The 17,126-nt window shown below is 36.8% G+C and overlaps 1 pseudogene; it reads left to right on the forward strand.

Moving 5' to 3' along the window:
- The first annotated feature begins 2,097 nt into the window (after window positions 1–2,097).
- Window positions 2,098–11,209, forward strand: LOC137938241 (L-ascorbate oxidase homolog; annotated as a pseudogene).
- The last annotated feature ends 5,917 nt before the right edge of the window (window positions 11,210–17,126 follow it).

Raw genomic sequence — 17,126 nt, forward strand, 5'->3', positions numbered from 1 at the left:
CTCCCCCAACATGTATTTATAATATTATACATCTTATAAGTTACAACAACCTGCCTTGGCTAAACTTGGACCTAATCAACTTGGGCTAGGTCAATCTGACTCAGCCAACTTACACCCTACCTCTAGTATACTGGTTGGGTCTCGAGTTCTATACTGATTCCTCTCGTGACTCGACTATATTGGTTTGATACCCGACTCGGCTAGACTCAGTCGCTTGCCTCAGTTTGACTTGGTTCCTTGGCTCTAGGCTGATTATTATCTTGGATTTTTGGGCAGCTTATTGCTCGGTTCCAACTTATTATTATTTGGTACACATTCTCCTTATTCAATAATGGACTTGGTGCAAATTATCTCATGTGTCCTTATTATTCGTAAGGACTTTCAATATTTGGTACGAGTTATTTGGGCATTGGCCCATTTCCATTATTGCTATTGAGTCTCTTTGACCAAGATATTATTACTAACGAAGAACTCCTCAGTTACTTGCATTGTTGAATGTTGTTGGCATTAGTTCGTCTAATGTAGAATTTGAATTTCCTAGGAAAGTAAAATACGTGGTGACCTCAACAGCGTATCTTCCTCATTACCCATTGGTTATTTGACTGCCTTTCTTCTACCATCTTTTATTTGACTCTCACTTACCCTTATTGGCTAATCTTATTGAAGTTTTGCTTTGGTTACTCTCTTTATTTATATAGGTGTTTTAAGTCCTTTGAGACGTTTTATTGGTACCCGTGGGTCTTTTATTACCGTCTTGTGAATGACAGGCATCACCCACTTTAGTGATTATTATCACTATATTTCGTTGAAATCCTTTCAGGTGGGTTTCAACTTATATTGTATCGTCCATTTCTTCCTTTTGAGAGTTTGTGTTGGGTGTTGGGACACGGTGATGAAGAAACTTACTACTACATCTATGTTATTTGGTTCAAGTTGGGATCACTGCCATTACATCCTAGCTTGAGAGAAAGTGTTGAAAGATTTGATGTAATTAGGATAGCAATGATGTAATTAGTTTATATTGCTAGTCTTTTCTTCACTTTTCTAGGGTGAAGGACATAATTATAATATTATACTTTTATTTATTATAAATAGAGTTTAAGGAGGGTTTGGACACAAGTCCATAACCCCATTCTTCCTTTTGTTTTCTGTCCAACATGCATTTTCTTCTTTCTCCATGGTGTAATTTATGGAGTCCTGAAAATCAACAGTTGTAGGTAGTTGAAATGAGTAAACCCATTATTTGTTGCCATCCCTATGCTAGTTTTCCCCTTTCACCTCTTTTATTGATAGCAAAGTCCATTTGAATGATAGCAAAATTTGTCTTCCTATCTCTAAGGGACCGTTTTGTGCCACCGTAGGAAAATGAAAACGACGGGAAAATCATTTTCCCTTTGACTATTTTTTCATTGAAATTTTTTTCCTATTGAAAAATATTCTCTTTGACATGTTTACTTGCGTATGTGCCACAATAGGGAACAAGGGAAAAATTAGTTACAATGCATGTACTTAAACTAGAAATAAATTAATTTTTATATATTATAAAAAATAAGGTTAAAAGTGTGAAGTAAGTGATCAAAAATCTCTTTAGTGCTTCATGGGTTATTTTTCCTATAGTTTCTTGTTGGAACTATAGGAAACTCATTTTTCATATCTTTTTAACATTTTTTAAATGAAAGAGGAATAAAAAAGAATCAAGAAGAAAACACTCTCTAAAATTGTGTGTATTGCATCTCTCCATATTCAACCCAACAAAACCGCGTTATAATTGCGCGCCCAAATACAAATTCACAATTTTAATCGATAATCTAAATCCCAAGTGAAGAGAGGCGGCGTGAACAGGGCCCTACACCGGCTTGGCCTCCTTATTCGGCCTTACTGGCGCCAATCATCCATAAATCCCTCTTTCCCCCCACACCATTTCTCTCTCTGTGAGCTTCTCTCTACTCTGCACCGCACTCTCTTCGTTGTCCGTCGGCACTCCATCTTTATACACTCGAAAGGTCAAAGGTCAAGGAAGAAGGGAAGAAGAACCATAAGGGACGAATCCGCGGCCGAACTCTTCTTTGTCCTCTTTCCGCTTTTATTTAGCAAAAAATGCCTCCGAAGGTAGCGGCCTTTCTTTATTTGATGTTTTTCTCGGCGATTGTTACAGCCGAGGATCCTTACAGGTTCTTCACTTTGAATGTCACTTACGGTGATATTTATCCGCTCGGTGCAAAACAGCAGGTAACGAGCAGTTGATTTCATGATTTATCTTTAAAATCGGTGTATATATAATGTAACGGGTGTGAATGTAATTGGTTCTTTGAGGTTGAACAAGCAAGAAGATGTGATGGCGGCTTTTCTTGCAGGGAATACTGATCAATGGCCAATTCCCGGGGCCTGATATCCATTCCTGCACCTATGACAATCTCATCATCAACGTTTTCAATAGCTTGCCTGAGCCTTTCCTCATCTCATGGTGCGTCTTCTCCTCTGATCTCTCATAAGATCTTTGCTTCTCTGTTGTGTTTAACAAAATAGGAAACAAATAATCTTCAACTTCGCAGGAATCTCATATCTTTCTCCCTTCCCCTCTGTAATTTTGTGATTCTGCGATGGAAAAGAAAAGAAAAGGGAAGAGAGTTATTTTATGCCACAGAAAAGAAAATAAGAAATAGAAAGTTAAAAGAAAATTTTAATCATACAATTTTTATTTTTATTTTTCTCATGTATCAAAAAAATTATATTTTTCTTCGATTTTCTTTCTATTTTTTAGGGCATCGAGAGAATAGATCTCTCTTTTTTTTTTTTTTTATCTCTCTTCTTTTGTCTTCCTTTTATTTTCTATCCACTTTCATTGTTCCAAACACAGCGTTAATGATAACGTGGCCCCTGGGACTCCGGCGCCATTCTGTCGCCTTGTTAAACTTCTAACCATAATACTTTTCATGATTTGCTGAACCATTTTCTGTTTTTTTTTTCCATGAAACAGGTGCGGGGTGCAGCAGAGGAGGAAATCATGGGAGGATGGAGTTTACGGGACGACATGCCCGATCCCTCCAGGAAAAAACTTCACTTACATTCTCCAAGTGAAAGACCAAATCGGAAGCTTCTTCTATTTCCCGTCGCTGGCCTTTCACAAGGCCGCCGGTGGCTTTGGTGGAATCCGAATCCTCAGCAGGCCGAGGATCCCCGTCCCATTCCCGGATCCTACCGGAGATTTCACTGTCCTCATAGGAGACTGGTACAAGGCCAATCACACAGTAAGTACAAACCAATGTCCCTACATTTATCATCGCTTATCTTAGCACCTGAGACTTATGAAATCCAACGTCCTACCAGAGACTGAGAGCCAAGCTAGACTATGGCTAGAAGCTTCCCTTCCCTGATGGCATCCTCATCAATGGTCGGGGTCCAAATGGCTCATACTTCACCGTGGAGCAAGGTAGATTTTAATCTTTCTAACGTTTTTAATGTAATTAACATGATTTGAATATATCTTTTTGTTGTGGACAGGGAAGACTTACCGGTTCCGGATATCAAATGTCGGGTTGCAGAACTCGCTCAACATCCGGTTCCAGAACCACACGATGAAGCTAGTTGAGGTGGAGGGTACCCACACCATCCAAAACTCATACGCTTCTCTAGACGTCCATCTGGGTCAGTCATACTCTGTTCTTGTCACCATGGACCAGCCTGGCCTGGACTACTACATCGTGGTGTCAACCCGTTTCAGCAACCCTATTCTCACGACCACCGGGATTCTCCACTACAGCAACTCGGTTGGCAGAGTCTCCGGACCACCCCCTGGTGGGCCCACCATCCAGATTGACTGGTCACTCAACCAGGCTCGTTCCATCAGGACCAACTTGACAGCAAGTGGGCCGAGGCCGAACCCCCAGGGCTCCTACCATTATGGCTTGATCAACACTAGCAGGACCATCGTGCTTGCAAACTCGGCTGGTCTAGTTAACGGAAAGCAACGGTATGCCGTGAACAGTGTCTCCTTCGTCCCCGCTGATACGCCGTTGAAACTTGCAGACTACTTCAAGATAGGCGGAGTGTTCCGCGTGGGGAGCATCTCCGACAGACCCACAGGCGGCGGGATTTACAAAGACACTTCGGTCATGGGTGCTGATTTCAGGGCCTTCATTGAGATTGTGTTTCAAAATGATGAAGATACTATCCAGAGTTGGCACCTTGATGGTTATTCTTTCTTCCTTGTCGGGTAATTTGATATGGTCACTCTATCTTCTGTATTTAAATTCATAGAATGGAATTTGACAGTTACGTTTTCAATCTGGGTTTTTTACGCTTTGCAGGATGGACGTAGGGACATGGAACACTGCCAGTAGAAAATCCTACAATCTTAGAGATGCAGTGAACCGTTGCACAACCCAGGTGAGATATAATGACTAGTGATACTTACAGCCTGTTATTATGCAGATTAAGTGATAGAGAAAGTGGTGGGAAAATTCACTTTCTCTAAAGAAAGTGCTTTTAAAATGTTAGGAAACCGGGGTGGAATTCATTTCGAAAGTGAGTCACCCCGTTTACAAAATAGAAACTGAAATTTCGAATTCCACCTCTTACGTCAGAATTTCACTTTCCATCATTGGTTGCTTTTGTAGTGTTACAACTTAGGATTTCATGATTTATAATCAAAGTAGAAGAGGATTAAGGGGTGAGAAGAAACCAAGGGAGACAAGGAAGAGAAGGTTTAGGAGGAGCAAAAGGAGAGTGGTGAATTTGGTGAAGGAGAAAGAGGTTTGAGAATTAGGGTTATGGACTTGGTCTAAATCCTCCACTTTAAGCTCTATTTATAAATAATAAAATACTAATATTATAATTATATCATTCACTTTAGTAAGAGTGAAAAAGAGACAAAAACATAAACTAACTACATTAATGACACTCCAACATATTCATACCTTCCAACACACCCTCTCAAGTTGGGAGGTAATGGTAGTGATCCTAGCTTGAAAAAAATAATTTAAATATAATAGTAATCTCTTCCATCACAGTGACCCAAGGATAAGTACGAAATCGGGCTCAAACTCTCAAAGGGTAGAAATGAGTGATAAAACATAAGTCGAAACCAACTTCAAATGATTTCGAACAAATATAATGATGATAATCACTAAAGTAGTTAATGTCTGTCATCACAAGACAATGATAAAAAACCAAGGGTACTAATAAAAACTCTTAATGGACTTAAAAACACACATACATAGAAAATACCAACCATAGCAATGTACCAAAAAGGGTCAACCAAAGGGGTAAACGAGAGTCAAATAAATGATGGTAGGTGAAGAAAATTACCAAATAATAATAAGGTAATGGGGAATCAATTGGAAGATAAGGTGAAGAAACCGAAGTCATCACGTGCTTTATTTACTAAGTAATTCAAATCTCCATCATATGAACCAATGTCAACAAAAGTCAACAAAAAATGAACTCAAGGCAAGCAACCGAAGAGTTCTTCTTCAATAATAATGTCTCAGTCAAAGAGACACAATAGCAGTTGAATCAATGCCCAAATATGTAGTTGTATGAAAGTCCCTAAGAGTTATGAAGACACATGAAATAATCCGCATCGAGTCCATCATTGATTAAGGAAGTTGTGCACCATATAATAAGTTGGAACCGAGTAATAAATTGCCAATAAGTTGAACCAAGTGTTGTTAATCGTCTAAAAAAAAAATTGAACTGAGTGCTCCTAGTTCCAAAAGCAATAGCAAGATCTTCCAAAAAATAGAGAAGAGTGAATAAAACAGTAATGGATGTTGATTCCATGCTTACTGCATCAGTGATTAATTCAGACACCAAACTGAGAGCTAGCCATATTAAACTAACTAATTAGCAGCTAATGACATAAGTGTCTTGCTTTTAAATATAGTCCACACATAGAGATGTAATTATAGAATGAAATTGATTCTGAAAGGCAAGATAAAAAAACGAAGGCAAAGCTTGAGGCTAGATCAATTATAGGTTGAGCGAGGCTGCTCACTTCATAAGGGGTTAAGTTCATTGAGTGCCTCTCCAACATGTTGTTAATATCGTTGAACAAATTGTTAAGTTGTGGAGCCTAATCAACGCCTTATGTTGAGTCGGTATGCGGATCAACCTTTACGGTAAGGTCACAGTGGGGGTTGGAAGGAGGGGTGGGGATCCCCACTCCTAGGGGTGTGGGGGGCAGAGCCCCCACCAGATCCACGATATATTGACTGCTATTTCATTAAGGGTAGTTTGGGGATTTCATACTTGTAATCTGGTTGCCCTAATTTTTTGTTTTATATTTGGGGGCGCCGCTATTAGGGTTTTATCATTCAAGGAGCATCATAAGTTGCAGCCCGAGTGGCTAGAGAAAAAAACCAGTAAGTGTGTGTGATTTCTCTTGTAAACTATTTCATTTTCATGGTGGGTTACTACAACGGCGGAAGATAGGACATAGTCTCACCTTGAGGCGAAGTTGTATAAATCTTGTTATTGTGCTCTCGTGCTTGCTTTTTTTCCTACTTTCGCGATTATTATTATTGTTCTCGTTAGTTTAGAATTAGGGTGTCTAATTCCTAACAAGTGGTATCAGAGTTTTGATTTGTGATTGAGAGTAATGGCTAGCGGAAAAGGATTGACACTTGGAATCAACAAGTTTGATGATATGGATTTTGCGTTCTGGAGGACGCAGATTGAAGATTATCTATATAGTAAAAAGTTGCACTCACTACTTTTGGATATGAATCCAGAAGGTATAAAATATGATGAGTGGAATTTCCTTGATAGACAAGTGTTGGGAGTAGTTCGGTTAACATTGTCGAAGAACGTCGCTCACAACGTGGCGTCGGAGAAAACCACAATGGGGATGGTGAAGATTCTATCGAACATGTATGAGAAGTCTTCCACAAATAATAAAGTACATCTCATGAAAAACTCTTAAATTGAAATATGACAAAAAATACATCAGTGGCATCACATTTGAGTGAGTTTAACACGATTGTCAATCAATTGACCTCGGATCAGATTAAATTTGATGATGAGGTTCATGCTTTAATTCTTTTGGTGTCTCTGCCAAATTGTTGGGAGCCTATGAGGGTTGCAGTCAGTAACTCTTTAGGCAGCGGGAAGTTGATCTTTAATGATGTTTGGGATACCATTCTTGCAAAGGAATTTTGTAGAAAGGACACTGGAGAATCGTTGACATCTAATTCTGCCCTAAATGTTGATGCTGGGGGCAAGAACTTCAAGATGAATTCAAACAAGGGCAACGGTAGAGGGAAGTCAAGGAATGGAAGAAGCAAGTCCAAATTTGGATGGAATGTGGAGTGCTAGAATTGTGGCTAGTCTGGTTACATAAATAAGAATTGCAGAGCATCGAAGAAGGATGAAAAGAAAAATGATGTTGCAAATGCAGTGCCTAAAGAAGTACAAGATGTTTTACCCTTGTCGGTTGATAGCCCTATTAAATCTTGGCTGTTAGATTTAGGAGCTTCTTTTTACACCACTGCGCACTATGAGATCATGGAGAATTATGTTGTTAGAGATCACTGGAAGTTCTATCTTGTTGATAGAAAACCTTTGGTAATGTCAGTTTGAGGATGTCAAACGGGTCAGTGTGGAATTGTCATAAGGTGAGTCATGTACCAAAACTAATGCGTAATTTGATCTCAGTAGGGCAGCTTAATGATAAAGGTCATAATGTGACTTTTAATGGTGCTACCTGGAAAGTCACTAAGGGAGCCATAGTTTTTGCATGAGGAGTTAAAATCGAAACTCTTTACATCACTTCCAGTTGCAGAGACACGATTGCAGTTGTTGATGTTGTTACTGATTTGATTTGTGGCATTATTGGCTCGATCACATGAGTGAGAAGGGAATGAAAGTACTTCAGTCCAAAGGGAAGCTACCAGGGTTGAAAATTGTGAGTTACAGTTTGTGTGAAGGTTGTATTTTCGGCAAGTAGAAAAGGGTTATCTTTTCTAAGGATTGAAAGGAGCAAAATACTACAAAATTGGAGTTGGTTCACATAGATGTGTGGGGGGCTTAAACTGTTACTTCCCTTGGTTGTTCTAACTACTATATGACATTTATTGATGATGCAAGCAGAAAGGTATAGGTCTATTTCCTAAAAAAGAAATCTGATGTCTTTGATACATTCAAGAGATGGAGAGCATTGGTTGAGAATGAGACTGATTTGAAGGTGAAGTGCTTGCGGTCAGATAATGGGGGAGAATACATAGATGATGATTTCAAACGGTCCTGTGCTGATAATGGAATCAAGATGAAGAAGACCAATCCTAGAAAACCTCAACAAAATGGCGTAGTTGAGAGGATGAATATGACCTTGAACGAGCGTGTTAGGAGCATGAGATTACATGTGGGATTGCCAAAGATGTTCTGATCTGAGGCTATTAGCACCGCTGCCTATTTGATCAACAAAGGTCTTTCAACACCATTGGATTGCAAAATACCAGAAGAAATCTGGAGAGACAAAGAGCTAAAACTTTCTTTCTTGAAAGTTTTTGGTTGTGTTTCTTATATTCATATTAATTCTGTTGTTAGAAGTAAACTTGATGCTAAATCTAAGATATGCTTTTTTATTGTCCATGGTGGTACCAAGTTTAGTTATCGTTTGTGGGATGACCAAAGTCGTAAGGTTATCAGGAACAACGACGTGATCTTCAATGAAGGTGCCTTGTTTAAAGATAGGTTAAGAACAGAGTCTTAGAGTACAAGTGATGAAGCCAATAAGTCAAAAGTGATTCAGGTGAGATATCTTTCAGTTATTGAGATATAAAATATTGCTCAAGAAGACCAGGAAAATATAACCCTAGAAGTAAATTAACACATTCCTCTCACTAAACTCAGGATATCTGCCAGAACTAGTAGATCACCACAGAGGTACTCCCCTGTTTTGAAATATATTTTGTTGACTGATAAAGGTGAACTACAAAGTTATGAGGAAGCCGTGCAAGTTGATGAATCAACCAAGTGGGAGTTGGCTATGAAGGGTGAGAAGGATTCACTGTTATCCAATCAGACATGGCAGTTGACTAAGCTACCAAAAGGGAAGAAGGCCTTGCAAAATAAATAGGTGTACTGAATAAAAGACAAACATTATGGCAACAAGCGGTACAAGGCAAGACTGGTGGTAAAGGGCTTTCAACAAAAAGAAGACATTGATTACATTGAGATTTTTTCTCTAGTAGTGAAATTGACTACTATTAGATCAGTATTTGGACTAGAGGCAAACAAAGACTTGCACTTAGGGCAGTTGGAAGTAAAGACAACCTTTCTTCATGGTGATTTGGAGGAAGAAATTTACATGATGTAGCCACAGGGTTTCAAAGCACATGGAAAGGAGAAAATGGTGTACAAACTTCAAAAGAGCGTATATGGTCTTAACAGGTTCCAAGACAATGGTATAGAAGTTTGACACCTTTATGAGAAGTAATGGTTTCTTGAGGTGCCAGGTGGATCATTGCTGCTATCTGAAGAAGCTTGATGACTCCTACTGTTAGGAAATAAACTCCCTAATTCCAAACTCACGTGAGAAATAATAATAAATGTGAAAGAAGGGGAAAACAAGCACGAAAAAACAATGCCCTATGTTGACTCTGTACGCATATCGATCTTCGTGGTAAGGTCATTGAGGGGGTTGAAAGGGAGCAAGGAGCCCCCCTCCCGAGGTGTGGGGGTGGAGCCCCCGCTAGATCCACGATATATTGATTGTTGTTTCATTAAGGGTAGTTTGGGGATTTCACACTTGTAATCTAGTTGCCGTAATTTTCTCTTTATATTTTGGGGCGTCGCTATTAGGGTTTTATCATTCAAGAAGCATCATAAGTTCTAGACCGAGAGGTTAGAGAAAAACACTTGTAAGTATGTGAAATTTTTCTTATAAACTATTTCATCTTAATAGTGGATTATTACTGCGGTGGAAGATAGGATGTAGTCTCACCTTGAGGCGAACTTATATAAATCTTGTTGTTTTGTTCTTCTGCTTGCTTTTTTTTACTTATTCCGTTATTATTATTATTTCTCTCATTAATTTGGAATTAGGGCATCTAATTCCTAATAGAAACACGTTTTGAATATGATCCTAGATCAAAATCTCCTTACATAGATACTTCTATAATTTTCAGCACTAAATCAAGTAACTATTTTTTTTTGTAAAGTTGCCATATTTCAAAATAGAAACATTTCTTCTCTTTGAGAAATAAATCTAGGAAAGTGTCTAAAATAAATTGATCTTCTAAAGATTCTTTCTAGATATTGTTAGTCGACAAACAAAAACTTCGTAAGATATTTTCCTGATATTATTGATCAATAACAACAACTTAAAAAATGAAGCAAAAAATTCGGCTTAAATTCGGATCTTCGCATGCAATAGGATATCATCATGACTTTTGATTCTTCCAATGCGAATATCTCCTTAAATATAAATCATATTGACATGAATTTTTCTCCTTCTAAAACTAGACTTAAATACCTTTCCACCAAGTATAAATTCTCTTTATAAAATATACTTCTTTTGAGATAAATAATCAAATAGATTTTGGATTCTATAATCTGGTCGAAATGAGTACTCTTTCTTCTTTGGCCAACATAACCATTGACTCTTTCGAGATTGATATCTCCATCTAAAAAAATCATATATATAATTGGTTGAATTGGTAAGAAAATAGACTTACATATATTTCTTTTAATATATAATCATAAAGTCTCGTTCTGGATGGCATAAAACGGCTTGAATTTTTTTATGTCAACTAATAATTTTTTTTATAATTTATAATAACTTATACTAGCACAAATATCCTCTTTTATTAGTTATTTTTATCATAAATAAATTTTATTAATGAAGTCTATTTACGCTTAATATTATACTAACACAAAAATATACTACTTTGTATAAGCCACAACTAACTTAAAAAATAACTAAATTGTATATGTTGCACGGTTGCAGGTGTACCCTAAATCGTGGACAGCTATCTATGTGGCAGTGGACAACGTAGGCATGTGGAACCTGAGGTCCGAGTTGTGGGCACGACAGTACCTTGGGCAGCAATTCTATCTGCGTGTCTACTCCCCTGTTGAGTCCATAAGAGATGAGTACCCTATCCCCAAGAACGCCCTCCTCTGTGGAAGGGCCTCTGGACGTCACACAAGCCCTCTCTATGCCACAAATCCACTAGGAAAATACTCTCAAGTAATCTTTGAGGTTTGAATATGAGCAGTGATGCAGATGATATCAGCTCCAGGTTAGCTCTTCTTAATGGTATTTTTGTTAATATGTTGTGATCATTACTAAGTAGGTATTTGAGTGCCAGATATTAAGTAGCTTTCTGCTTCTATATTAAATAAATGGAATAAATTTCTTCCTTTGAGGCTTATTATATATATTCTATGGGTTTTGGGATGTTGGGGGTAACTAGAAGATGAAAGGCACCTCAAATAGCTTGAAAATGTGTTGGTTGTAGCATTAAGTCAAACTAGTCATATTTTGTAGGCATCTGAGTACTTTTTTGTTAATCTTATTCTCATAAAATTAATTTTGATGATAATAAAAATTTAAATTTAACAATAATTTTATTTAAAAAATAATTTTAGCAAAAAACTAAGGAAGAAAATTAGTTGTACATTCATTTGATTGGCTAAAAAATCTATGGTAAAAGGAATGATATTGTTTAAGAAATTGTAAAATCTATTTGATTTCTTATTAGTGATAGATATGAGAGAGAAAATATACTATTTAGACATGTCTCCCAATTGATTGAACTACTATTTGTACAAGACATGAAGAGAGAAAATAGAACTGACAGTACTAGGGAAACGACTTGTGTTGGAGGAATCGATTCTGCTAGCAAAAAATATACTTTATTCTTGGAAACAATTTTTTTGTTGTTAGATTTACGGTAAGAACATGGCCGGGAGTAATTTCTCATGTTAGATATTTTTTTTATGAAATAGCATTAGCAGGAAAAGTAGTTTGTTCCTAGGAAATTTGGTTTTGGGAAAAACAATTCTCCAAAAAATGTACTTTTCTGGTGAAAAATATTTTTCACTGTGCGAAATGGTATTTTTCATCAAAAATATTTTTCATTTTACAAAAATATTTATTTTACTATAATTTTTGGTAGAATTTCTTTCCACCCAGAGAGGAGATTTTGTTTTTATCCTTGAGTTTCCCCCTTCCCCCTTTCACATAAACGTTTTAAGAGGAAGCAAGATAGCGGCGTGACCACTCAGTGTGAGAGTGAGTTAGATGACACTAGATCAATTTCCTTTTTTTTAATGTAACACGACCATCTACCAACACATATAACACGAACCAAAATAATAAACCTTGTAGAAGAACCCATAAAATAACCATAATCTGATATAAATATTTTTTCTTAGATGCATAAGCTTCATCTTTCGTGTTCCTCCTTTCTTGAATATTTTGGTCACATAAACTTATCCACAACATATGAAATAAAATACCTCTTCCTTGTACTTCTTCTACTTCTCCCCCTCAAGTTGGGAGGTAATGGCAGTGATCCCAACTTGAACCAAATATCATAGATGTAGCAATAATCCCAAATAACATAGATGTAGTAATAAGCCCTTAAACTTGGGAGAAGTGAGATATTTTCTTGATATAGCAATTCAAACAGTGACACTAAACAAAGGGCATAAATTCGGATTTCTCAATACAATTGAATACCAACATGACCTTTGATTCTTCTAATGCGAATATATCTTTAAATATAGATCATATTGACATAAAACTTTCTCCTTATGAAACTATATTTAAATACCTTTCATCCAAGTATAACTTCTCTTCATGAAATATAATTATCAAAAGATAAATAATCTGATATATTTTGGTCTCTATCTTTTGGCCGAACTAAGTACTGTTTCTCCTTTTTTTCCAGCATGACTATTGACACTTCCAAGATCAATATTTCCTTATAAAAAACTTAGATAGAGAATTGGTTGAATAGGTAATGAAATAGACTTATAGATATTTCTTTTGATATATAATTCTCCATATAAAGTCTCGTTCTTGATAGCATAAAATACTTCGGAACTTGAAGCTTTCTATTGCTGCTCGAACATCTTTTGCAATCTGACCTTTACTGCTTTAAATATCATTTTTTATTTTTAGATAACTCAGACCAAAAATTGGTTGAGTAAGTAAGGAAATAGACTTACATATATTTCTTTTGATATATAATTCTTCATATAAAGTCTCTTTCTTGATAGAAAACAATACCTCGGAAGTTGAAGATTTCTGCAGTAGCTCGAACTTCTTTTGCAATCTGACCTTTACTGTTTAAAATATCATTTTCTCTTTGTAGAAAACTCCGATTGAAAAAATTCGTTTTTCATTAGAAATTAGACTCGAATATATTTCCGTAAATATAAAATTTTCAATATGAAAATCTTATTATAGATATGAAAAACATAAAAACCTAACTGGTATAGGACTGAAAAAAATAACTACAAACCCTAACTGCTAAAGATGATAGATCAGAAAAGAGAATGTCATTACCTCTGTGGGTTGACCACATCAATTCATAGAACCTTCTCTGATACCATGCTGAATTTATGGAAAAGAGAAATACTTCATTGACTTCATTAACTTATTATAATCAAAGTACATGAACCTCTATTTGTAATAGAGGAAGGTAGTAGAGTCCATTTACAATAAAACTACTTTTGTCCCAATTACACCCAAACTCTAACACTTAAAGATAAGTCCTAGCATAATTAAATCACTCAATATAGATAAAAGACAAACATAGCTCAAACTAGAACTTTTTAGGACGTGACCATAAATAAAGATGCCTTTGTGAGTCCTTCTTGATCTTCCAACTTATGTGATAAGGATGTTGACTCGTGGTAATCATGGTGGATCCTACTTCTTATATGCTTGGGCCCATCTTGTGGGTTTTCCTTGGTTGTGTGACCCATCTTATAATACTCTTAGATATGTGGGTCTTCCTTGGTCGTGTGGGCTTGAGCCTACCTTCCAACATGAGTAAACCCTATAGACGCACTACATACAAAGAATAGAAGTGTGTCCAACATCTAACGTGAGTCAATTTTTTTTATTTACCCAAGTGATCATTTTTCCTATGCTACCCTTAAATTGTGCATAGTCTTTTTTTGTGCCATAAAATTGAGGTTTTTTTTGCCTTTGAATTAGAGATGATTTTTTTTTTTTTTCAGTCCAAATTTTTTTCACTCGTATATGGAGCTTTATTGTTGGACTAGAAGTGCTTTTCTTCTCCCATATTTGCTTTGTCTAGGCTGGGTCTTTATGTCTTTTTTATCCTCAATTTAAGGGAAAATGTAGAAGAAGAAGTACAAGAAATAAGTATTTTATTCCACGTGTTGTAGTAAATTTTATGAGTCCAAAATATCTTAATCGGAGAACCAGATGAAGAAAATTTTCAGCCAACACCACCATATTCCTCTACTATTTTTTTTGGGTTTTACCTTACATGTAGGGTTTTTATAGAGTCATTGTCTTCACTTATTTTCTTATCTAATTGGTTTGGAGGCAGATGCACGTGTTTTCTTCTTTCACCCAAGCTAGGGCTCTATGTGCTTTTGCTTCCTAGCTTGAGCGGGAGAAGTAGAAAAATATGGTGGTGCTGGTTGAAAATTATTTTGAACCAAAGAAGTTATTGTGGACCAAACTATTACTCCAAGGGCGAGAATAGAGGATTAATAATTTGCAATGGAGAAGAATGTTTAAAGAAAAAAGAAGATTGAAGACCAATAAATTTTTTTATTGTAAGCTGAAGTTACAAAACTCTAGCTTGAAGGGGGGTGTTGAAGAATAAATATGAAAAAGTCTTGCATGAATCTCATAACAAGGATTCTCATGCGAAGAAGCTGCAACCAAGGAATAATTTTAGTACTATCACAATTTTAGTATTAATATTGATGAAGATGATATATTCTATACCAAATGGTTAAAGGAGGATACATTGGTTATTAGTTGGCTTATCACTAGTATGGAGAAACATGTCATACATAATTTTACTCATCTAGAGACGGCTAAAAAAATTTGGGAGACATGCGCCAAGTTGTATTCAAGCTCCGACAACTTACAAAGGCCATATAATATTTTACAACGGATGTTTACCACCAAACAAGGTGACAATATACATGAATATTTGGCCTGCTTTCGAGGCGTTCTTCAAGAATTGTAACTTGCCTAGCCAACCTCTATAGATATCTTTGTCCAACATAAACAGAAAGAGGCCTTAATTACTGCCATATGCCTTGCTAACATTAAACCACATCTTGAAGTTGCTAAGACTCACCTTCTTAGCTCTTCCGCGGTTCCCACTTTTGATGATGTCTGTACTACACTTCTCCGTATTCCAGACGTTTCTCCCTCTAGTACTGAAATACCATCCGCTATGTACTCTAGACATAGGGGAACACCATCTGACCAAGGTCGAGGCAGATTTTATAGAGGAGGAAGAGGAAGAGGTGGAAGGATTGGTTTTGACCGAATAGATGGGAAGGAAGGCACCTATTGTAAGGGATATGGCCACACTAGAGACACATGCTTTCACCTGAAAGAAGGCTCTATTTGTTATAGATTGGGCCACTCTCGTGAAATATGTTATAAAGCTAATGAGAATAAGGCTAACCAAGCCTTAGTGAGTGATAAAAAAGTAGAGTAGTCTACCACCACAACTCCAACGCATACTTTTACTGATGAAGACTATGAACGATTCCAGAAAATGAAGACCATGATGGGGTCCTCCCCAAGTAATTCTTCACCCATCGTTCCCACCACCGCTTCAGGTATGTTTTCTGCCTCCTCTTCATCCTAGATAATTGACTCAAGAGCCTCTGAGCATCTTACAGGTAACAAATATCTACTATACTCAGTTTCTCCATATCTTTCACATAAATTTGTTACCATTGTTGATGGTTTACAAACTAAAGATCAAGGGATAGGATCCACTTCTGTTATACCATCACTTTCGCTTACTGATGTCCTTTTCGTTCCTATTTTCCCTTTGAATCTTTTATTGGTTAATCAGCTCACCAAACACTTTAATTTCTCTATCACTTTCTCACCCACTTCATGTGTGTTTCAGGATCTTACAATGAAGCAGGTGATTGGTGGAAGCCATTAACAAAGGGGGCTCTACTACCTGGATGTGTGACAAATAAATACTACATCCACCTGTGACACTGAAACCAGGTTATGACACAACCGGTTGGGGCATCCATCCGCTCAATCTCTTCATCATATTTTTCCTAAAGCACGATCGGATCTTCGTTGTGAAGCATGTCAAATGAGTAAACATCAGAGGTCTACATACTCATCTTGTCCAAAACTTAAAAGTGTCTCTCCTTTTTCGTTAATTGATACTGATGTATGGGGACCCTTGAGTGTCTCTAACATTTCTCAAGTGAAATATTTTATTACATTCATTGATGACTTCACTCGTACCACTTGGTTATTTTTGTTTAAAGGGCATTATGAAATACCATTGATATTTAAATCTTTTCATGCAATGGTACTCACTCAGTTTGGGCAGAAAATTAAAGTCCTTCGGTTGGATAATGCCAAAGTATACATATCCAAAGATCTTGACTCTTTTTGTCAGGAAAATAGCATTATTCATCAGACATCATGTGCCTACACCCCTCAACAAAATGGTGTAGCCAAACGGAAGAACTATCATATTCTTGAGGTAGCTCATGATTTAGTATATGCCATGCAAGTTACATACTTTTATTGGCCGCATGCAGTTCTTACCGCATGTTTTCTTATAAACTGGTTACCCTCTTCCGTTCATGGTAAAAAATATACATACTCTCTATTATTACCTAATGATGATCCTTTTTCACTGCCCTTGAGAGTCTTCTGCTTTCAATGTTTTGTCCATATTTCCTCCCCAAAAACACAGTAAACTTGATCCCAAATTTGTGAAGTGTATCTTCTTAGGATACTCTCGCACATAAAAGGGTTATGTTTGCTATAATCACTCTCTTCAGCGTTTACTTGTGTCTAGGGATGTCACTTTTTTTAAAGACTCTCCATATTATTCTGATAATGGTCATCCAGGTTTATCTTCAGTACTAGGTTCTCCTCGATTGGTTGTGCCCCGCACTACAGA

Source organism: Aristolochia californica, unplaced genomic scaffold (assembly GCF_029961685.1).
Source record: "Aristolochia californica isolate CCGP_79_NKW_82.1479 unplaced genomic scaffold, dmAriCali1.0.hap1 SCAF_8, whole genome shotgun sequence".
NCBI lineage: Eukaryota > Viridiplantae > Streptophyta > Magnoliopsida > Piperales > Aristolochiaceae > Aristolochia > Aristolochia californica.